This window comes from Nematolebias whitei, chromosome 11 (genome assembly GCF_014905685.2).
Source record: "Nematolebias whitei isolate Nwh7 chromosome 11, NemWhi1, whole genome shotgun sequence".
In the NCBI taxonomy this organism is placed as follows: Eukaryota; Metazoa; Chordata; class Actinopteri; order Cyprinodontiformes; family Rivulidae; genus Nematolebias; species Nematolebias whitei.
In genome coordinates, this window is record NC_056508.1 from 15,512,681 (window position 1) to 15,521,094 (window position 8,414).

The window sequence follows — 8,414 nt, forward strand, 5'->3', positions numbered from 1 at the left end:
TCCTGTAAGGTTGAAGACTGACCCTTTCTGTAAGGCTGAAGACTGACTTGCCCTGGAAGTCTGAAGGCTGACCCATCCTGTAAGGTTGAAGACTGACCTGCCATGTAAGTCTGAAGACTGCCCTGCCCTGTTATTTTGAAGGCTGACCCATTCTGTAATTTTGAAGACTGACCTGTCCTGTAAGTCTGAAGACTGACCCGTCCTTTAAGGCTGAAGACTGACCCGTTCTGTAATTTTGAAGACTGACCCATCCTGTAAGGTTGAAGACTGACCCGTCTCATAAAATGTTATTTTCTTACTGTAGAAGTTGTTTGAAGTCCAAGTGGTACAAGGACTAATTTAAAGATAAAAAATATAATCTTCAAGCGCTTGTCGTTTGTAAATTCTCTTCAGAATTTAAATCAACATGAACCCAAAACAAAAACTGAATCCATTGCTCGTGTTTCCTGAGTTCATTTCTTTGATAATTGCTTGATGAATGAAGCAGCTCAGACTCCTGTCACAGCAGCAGACCGCCTGTAAATCCACCTCCAACAGCCTCCTCTTCACTTGGTAACAACGAGTCTCCAAGTCTGTCCCCTCCGGCTGAAGGATGAGAGCAGCGAGTCTTCTCCTCATATCCAGTCCTGTTAGGATAATGCATCAAACAGACATTTTAATTTGAAGTTCATTTTCTCCTCAAGGCTCTGTAAATGTCTGCAAGCACGCATTTAGAGAGATATCTCTTAGTTTTTGTGTCTTAATGAAAAGTTCATTCATCACTTACAACATTTTGGTAATTCCTCTTAAATTACGGAGCGTCCAGGTTCAATAAAACTTTAACAATGCTGCACGTGAGAAGCTCCTCCCACATTTTGACATGAAAGCAAACTGCTGGTGACTTCCTGCTTCTGGGAGTCTCACTCGCCGGTGTGACTCCTGGGAAACCTGGTTCAGCAGTTTTATTGTGATGCATCCAGGGACCCCCTTCTCCACGCGGTCAGTGTGGCGATAATGTGCGTGAAATTAACGCCGCGGCCTGCCAGCAGTGCCTAAGTCCTCGCAAGGCCGACACCTGCCTGCGCTCAGCTGCTCCTGTCACGCTTGACCGCACGTGGCTAATAAACAGACCTGTTCTTATCACTGGACTCCATTAACGGGGGGTCACCGTCACCTGGATCCCCTCGCCAGCCGACATCAAATTACAAGGCAAATGGAGTGGCTGCTGCTGTTCTGCCGCACACAGATAGTGAGCTACACCAAAGGCTGGATGTTGCCACATGTCCCCAGGACTCTGTGTTTTATGATGACTGCAGTAAAAAGCATGTCAGCGCTCAGATCGTTGCCTCTGCCGCTCTACTTCTATCGTTGAAAGAAGAGACCGGAGCATGCAGCAGGTCAGCTGCACGGCAGCCGACGTCCACGCCGTCAGTTTCAGCTGCAACACCACGTCACGCCTGATCCGTACATTCATGACAAATCTGTGAAAAATTACACAAAATCAGCTGCTAGTGAGCGCTGCATGATGGTAATGTGTTTCTGAACCCAAGAACAATCTAATGAAAGTTATTGACAAACATCAGAAAATGATTGTGTTGATGAGAAACAGGAAGTAAAGAGATGATTCAGATCTTTTGAAATGTAGAGAATCAGAGAGAACTTACAGAAACGTATCAAACCTACAGCTTCATCATCATTTTAAACACTTATCCTCCTAAAATGACTCCACGGTGGTTCAAGCAAACTGTTTTATTTATAGCCTGTTACTTTGACTCCGCCCCTTAACTTGTTGTTTATGAAGCATTCACACTATAGGAGCCATTTTTCTTCAGTGCGTGTTTTTGGCATCTTCCTCGTTCCACAATTTTTGTGCTATTTCAACAAATCATCAAAACGTTCAGCTCTTTCAGGACAATCCTGCTATGATTTTTGGTATTTGTGCAACTTTAGCTTTTTTAAATATTTAGCCTTTACTGACATTTTTCCCTCATAGCAAAAGAATTGAGCTCATTTTACATCCTTCAAATCTTCTGATCTGTTTACAACCTTTTACTGCTCCTTTCACATTTTGTTATGGTTCAGCTTCTTTCAGCTTTCTTGGGCAAAGTTAAACATTTTTTCAGCTACTTTCAGCTCATTTTTTCTGTTTTGTGCTCCTTTCTAATTTTTTCTGTCAACTAGAACATTTTTGTGCTTCTTCTAACTTCTTTCTGACAATGTCAGCTTGTTATGATCCTTTCAGCTTTTTCTGCTATTTCAGCTTATGCTAATTTTAGCTTTTTCAGCTGATTCCACATTATTTGCACTCATTTCAACTTTGTAAAACCTAATTCAGCAAAAATCTGCTCTCTCCACTTCCTTCTGGTAATTTAGGCTTATTTCTGCTCTTTTTAGCTATTTTTGTTTTTGCTCATTTCAGCTTTTTTCAGAAAAATTTCCACTTTTTTGTATTAATTTCTGCTTCTTCCATCAAATGGGTTATTTCTTCTTTCTTGTGCTAATTTAAGCTTGTTCTAACTTTTCAGATACTTTTTATTAACTTTTTTTTAGCTAATTTCAGCTGTTTTCAGATCAATTCAAGTTTTTCTTGGTAATTCCGGCTACTTTCAGCCTAATTAACGTCTTTCTTTTAATTCCAGCTTAAGCTCCTTTCAGCTTTTTCTTTTTGCTAAAGTTAGATTTTTCATGCAAATCCACTTTTTTTATATACTCTAATTTCAGCTCGTTCCATTTCCTTCTGGTAAATTAAGCTTCTTTCTGCCTTTTCAGCTACCTTACATTTCAGCTATTTTTTGCTAATTTAAACTTTTTAGCTAATTTCCTAATTTTTGGGCTCTTTTCTGCTTATTTAAACCTAATTTAGCAAACGTGTTTGTTCTGCTTTCTTCTGCTAATTTAGGCTTGTTCTTATACTTTGTACTTCAGCTATATTTCAGCATGGTTTTAGCTAATTTCAGCAGTTTTTCAGCAAGTTTTTCTGCAATAAACATTCATCCTGCATTTTCTCAGGAAATGCAGTCTCTAGTTGTATTTTAGCTTCTTTTAGGTGACAGACTGCAGGTCTGTGTAAAGAAACAAAGTTGAGGTTTGTAACGAAGCCTCTGTCTGAAACGTTGTTTTAACAGGAGGAAACTCCGGTTTTGTCCTGCTCAGACTAAAGTCCTGTCAAAGCTTTGAGGGTTTTCTTCGCAGCAGGTAAGACACTGACTGAACGTGAACAAGTCTGAAATGTCTCTTTAAAGGCTGACTGTTTTGTCTCTGATGCATGTTTCCTTTGCAGATACTCTGCAGGTGTAGTCACTAAAAATAACCATTTTACTGAGCGGCTGCCTTCAGAATGATCCGCCTGCTCAGTGTGTCTAACAAAAGGCAGAAAAACGTAGTTTAAACATTTAGATGATCAAACCGTTTGTCTGTCAAAAGCTCTTAAGGTGCATTTTGTTGCCGCTGACGTCTCCTCTTACCTGCAAAGCTTAGGTTGTATAAACGGCATGTAAATACAGCCGTTAGCTTCAGTTCTTCGTTTGGCCGCTTTTCTTTTTTCTACGTTAATACAGTCAATAAGTTTCTCCTTTCTGGACATTAAACAAAGATTTACGTCCAGGTTTCACTTCAGCAAATGCACAACTGTTGCACGTTTGGATTGTTATGTTTCCGTAAGGGTTGCAGTTGTTTCTGTACAAGTGCTGTAAGGAAGCTGTAACTCACCTAAACTGATTAAAGAGTGAGTGTAGAGCACCAGTCTTACAGAAGCAAAAGTGTTGCTCTCATCCTCATCGTCATCATCATCGTTAAGAGGCACACCTGGGCCTCTTTAGCATCTGATCCCTCTACAAAATGAGTCTGCAGGAGCGTCCAGAGTGGTGGATGTGCTGATCCACCCAGACTCAAACAGTTTATTTCAGTAATCACTGAACCAATCCAGGTCAGTAACGACCCAACAGACGACCAGGAGCAACGCTAATTAGTCCAGAGTCGCTAACGAGCTCACCTGTTAATAATCAAGAGCCTCTAATTGACCGAGGACGCAGTCAGCTCGTAGCGTGTAGCTGCTCCGCCGCTCGTCGGTGCACCAAGCTCAGGTAAAGACGAGCTAGCTGCTGGTCTGAGCAGATGTTTTGTCGTCTTCAGTCACTTCAGAGCAGTTTGTCCAAATGATATGAAAACTCCCGTCACTTTAACATTAAATACTGTTTCAGCTACTCCTGCTCACTAAAGTCAAGAAGCAGTTTTAATAAACTACAACATTTTTGTGCTTCTTCTTACTTTTTTCCTGCTATTTTCAGCTTTTTCTGCTGGTTCAGCTACTATTTAGCTGTTTTAAGGCTAATTTAAACTTTTTCAGCTAACTCCACATTTTGTTGCACTCATTTCTGCTTCATTCAGTCTAACTGGGCACAATTGTGCTCTCTCCTCATCCTTCTAGTAATTTAAGCTTCTTTCTGCTTTTTTAGCTACTGTTCAGCTTTTTTTTGTAAATGTATGTTTTTTTAATATAAGTTCAAGTTTTTTGTAGTAATTTCTGCTGCTTTCAGCCTAATTAACTTATTTAGGGTACTTTCAGCTTGTAATTATCCTTTCAGTTTATTTATGTTAGTTTCACTTATTTCAGCTACTATTTAGCTTTTTAATGCTAATTTTAGACTTTTAAGCTAATTCCACATTTTTTTCATTCATTCAACCTTTATTTATACAGGTTAATCCCACTGAGCCTCGGGGACTCATTTACAAATGGTAAATGGACTGTACTTATATAGCACCTTTCTATCTAATCAAGATAATCAAAGCTCTTTACAACACAATCTGTGCCTCATTTACCCATTCATACAGCACTCTACTAGATCTATACAAAGCTCATTGAACAAATCATTCTAAAGAGACTAATCAGTGTTTCAGATCACATTCATACACCGATGGGACACACATCGGAGGCTATGAGGGGTTCAGTGTCTTGCCCAGAGCCACTTCGGCATGTGACTGCTGGTGGATTCGAACCCCCAACTCTTGCACTGGAGGACGACTGCTCTAACCACTCAGCCACAGCCGCCCAAAAAAAGAGAGACCTGATTTCTTAACAAAGAGTGATGACAACGGTTAACAACAACGACAACAATAGACAGTCATAAAAGAGGCATACAATTTTTTTTTAAACAAAATGGCAGCCAAAAGGAAAAGTAGCAAGAAAAAAACCCCAGCTATATAAGGCGGTGTAGAAAACCAAAAACAGGAACATGTCTGCATTGGTTTTTGCCAGGAACTTAGCAGATGTTTAAAATCCCTTAGAGAGTTCACGGTCGAAAGCTTCAGATCTTTTTGTAAGATATTCCAGGAAACAGGAGCGGAGTAGGAGAAGGCCCTTTTGTCTAGTTCAGTCCGCACTGAGAGGACAATTTTGTTTTAGCTCATTTCAGCTCCTTCTGGTAGCTTAAGCTTCTTTCTGCCTTTGCAGCTATTTTTATACTTATTTCATCTATTTTTTGGCTAATTTTGTAATTTCTATTCTCATTTTTGTTTATTTAAACTTAATTCAGCAAATATGTGTTCTTTCTGCTTTCTTCTGCTAATTTAGGCTTGTTCTTCCTTTTCAGCTAAAATTCCTCAAGTTTTAAGCTAATTTCATCTGTTTTTCAGCAATTTCTTGAGCAATAAGCATTCACACTGCGTTTTTGCTGGAAATGCAATTTCTCTATATGCTTGTGTCATGTTTTTATATGGAATAATGCAAGTTAATCAGTTTGACTAGAATAAATAAAATAAAATTCAATATCAAACGAACCTAAAAGAAGCAGTTAAGACATACGGTCTCCATCAGAATTACTTGGTGCTGTTTGATGCTGAACCAGCACCAGCAGTAAGGAACAGAGAGCCGGGCCAGGAAGCAGAAACCTTTAATGACAAGAGGTTTGCTCTTGATTATTGAGCCCTACATCTTTTCTACAGCCATACATCTTCCTCTGCAGGCCTCCCAGGGGTTTCCAGCCGTCCAGCACCACGGCCCAGCTCCTGGGAAGGAGGCAGGGACAATAGTTCTTGCAGGTCCCCATCCAGGCTTGGGAGATGCCACCAGGGGCCTCATTGACAAATTGTCCTTGTCTGGCCGCATGAGAGAGTGGGGATTGCGGTAATTGCATATTTTCCTCTAATTGCATTTGTCACATGTGGGGTCTGCGGCTGTGAGCCAGGTCCAAGACCCTTCTCAGTGATGTGTTAAAGCAAACAGCTGAACTCTCACCTGCACCGCCAGAAAGGGATGTGCACGGAGAGGCTTGCAAAGAGGGCAATAAATTATGCAGTGGCACAAAACATCAGCAGAGCAGCAGTGGAGTCAGCCCAGACAGAGACATGCTGCAGGTCCATTAAAGCCTCACATGTGGTCGTGGAGGGCTTGACTCGGTGGTGCAGTGTAAGGACAGTCAAGGGCTTCTGCCTGAACGTCACGTGGAGCTGCAGACAGAAACGTCCACATTCTTATACAGAGGTGATAGAAAGTTTGTGAACTCTTTAATGATTTTCTATATTTCTGCATAAATTTGACTTAAAACATCATCAGATTTTCACACAAGTCCTAAGAGTAGATAAAGAGAACCCAGTTAAACAAACGAGTCAGAAATATTATACTTGGTCATTTATTTATTCAGGAAAATTATCCAAAATTACATATTTGTGATGGTAAAAGTTTTTGAACCTCCAGTTCAATTAATTTGAAGGTGAAATTAGAGTCAGGTGTTTTCAATCAATGGATGATGATCAGGTGTGAGTGGACACCCTGTTTGATTTAGGGTACATTCACACCAGCCCTGTTTAGTCCGCTTTAATCGAACTCTAGCTTGTTTTCCTAGAAAGTCCGGTTCGTTTAGGGAGGTGTGAACGCACCATCGAACTCTGTCACGGAACAAAAAGGCGAACTCTGGCCCGGGCTAAAACCTAGGTCTGGGTCCGGTAGAAGAGAACTCCAGCGCGGTTCGAGTACAGTGTGAATGTAAACAGACCGAGCCCCGCTCCGCAGGACAAACAAACACACATTTCTCTGACCTCATATGGAGCCGTCAGCTGCCTTGTGTGAAAAACAATATTCTCCATGGTCTTCTGTCTCATCTTCTGCTCATGCCGAGTCCATTGTTGAAAAATGACTAAATATAACTCCTAAAACTTGATGCCACTCCGGTTTTGTTTTTATTTCCAGAAGAAGACGTGTCTTCAGAGGTTTTTGTGTCGTTTCTTTCAGTAGTTCTTGGTGCAGCGCCCCCACAGGCGAGGGGGGAACAGGTTGGTTCAACAGGTTGACTCGACTGCACAGTGCAGTGTGAATGCAAACTCACCAGCTCAAATGTAAACAAAAGCTCATGAATATTGGTCCCGAACCGAACCGAGTCTACCGGACTATCTGGTGTGAAAACAACTGGATCTATCAAAGTTTGATCTTCACAACATGTTTGTGGAAGTGGATCATGGAGGAACAAAGGAGATTTCTGAGGAGCTCAGAAAAACAGTTGTTGATGCTCATCAGGCTGGAAAATGTTACAAAACATCTGTAAAGAGTTTGGACTCCACCAATCCACAGTCACACAGATTGTGTACAAATGGAGGAAATTCAAGACCATTGTTACCCTCCCCAGGAGTGGTGGACCAACAAAGATCACTCCAAGAACAAGGACTGGAATAGTCAGTGAGGTTAAAAAGGAGCCAAGAGTAATTTCTAACAACTGAAGGTCTCTCTCACACTGACTGATGTTGATGTTCATGAGTCCAACATCAGGAGAACTCTGAACAACAATGGTGTCATGGCAGGGTTGAAGAAGCCACTGCTCTCCAACAAGAACATTGCTGCTCATCTGCAGTTTGATAAAGATCATGTGGACAAGTCTGAAGATTGTTGGAAGAAAGTTTTGTGGACGATGAGACCAAATTAAATTTTTGGTTTAAATGAAAAGTGTTATGTTTGGAGAAAGGAAAACTCTGCATTCCTGCAGAAGAACCTTATCCCATCTGTGAAACATGGTGGTGGTAGTATCATGGTTTGGACCTGTTTTGCTGCATCTGGACCAGGGCGGCTTGTCATCATTGATGAACAATGAATTCTGAATTATATCAGAGAATTCTAAAAGAAAAAGTCAGAACATGTGTCCATGAACTGAACCTCAAGAGAAGGTGGGTCATGCAGCAACACAATGACCCTAAACACACGAGTGGTTCTACCAAAGAATGGTTCAAGAAGAATAAAGATCATGTTTTGGAATGACCAAGTCAAAGTCCTGACCTTAATCTAATCCAGATGTTGTGGAAGGACCTGAAGCAGCAGTTAATGTGAGGAAACCACCAACATCCAGAGTTGAAGATGTTCTGTACGGAGGAATGGACTAAAGTTCCTCCAAGGTGAGCAGGACTGATCAGTTACCAGAAACATTTAGTTGTAGTTATTGTTGCGCCCCCCCCCC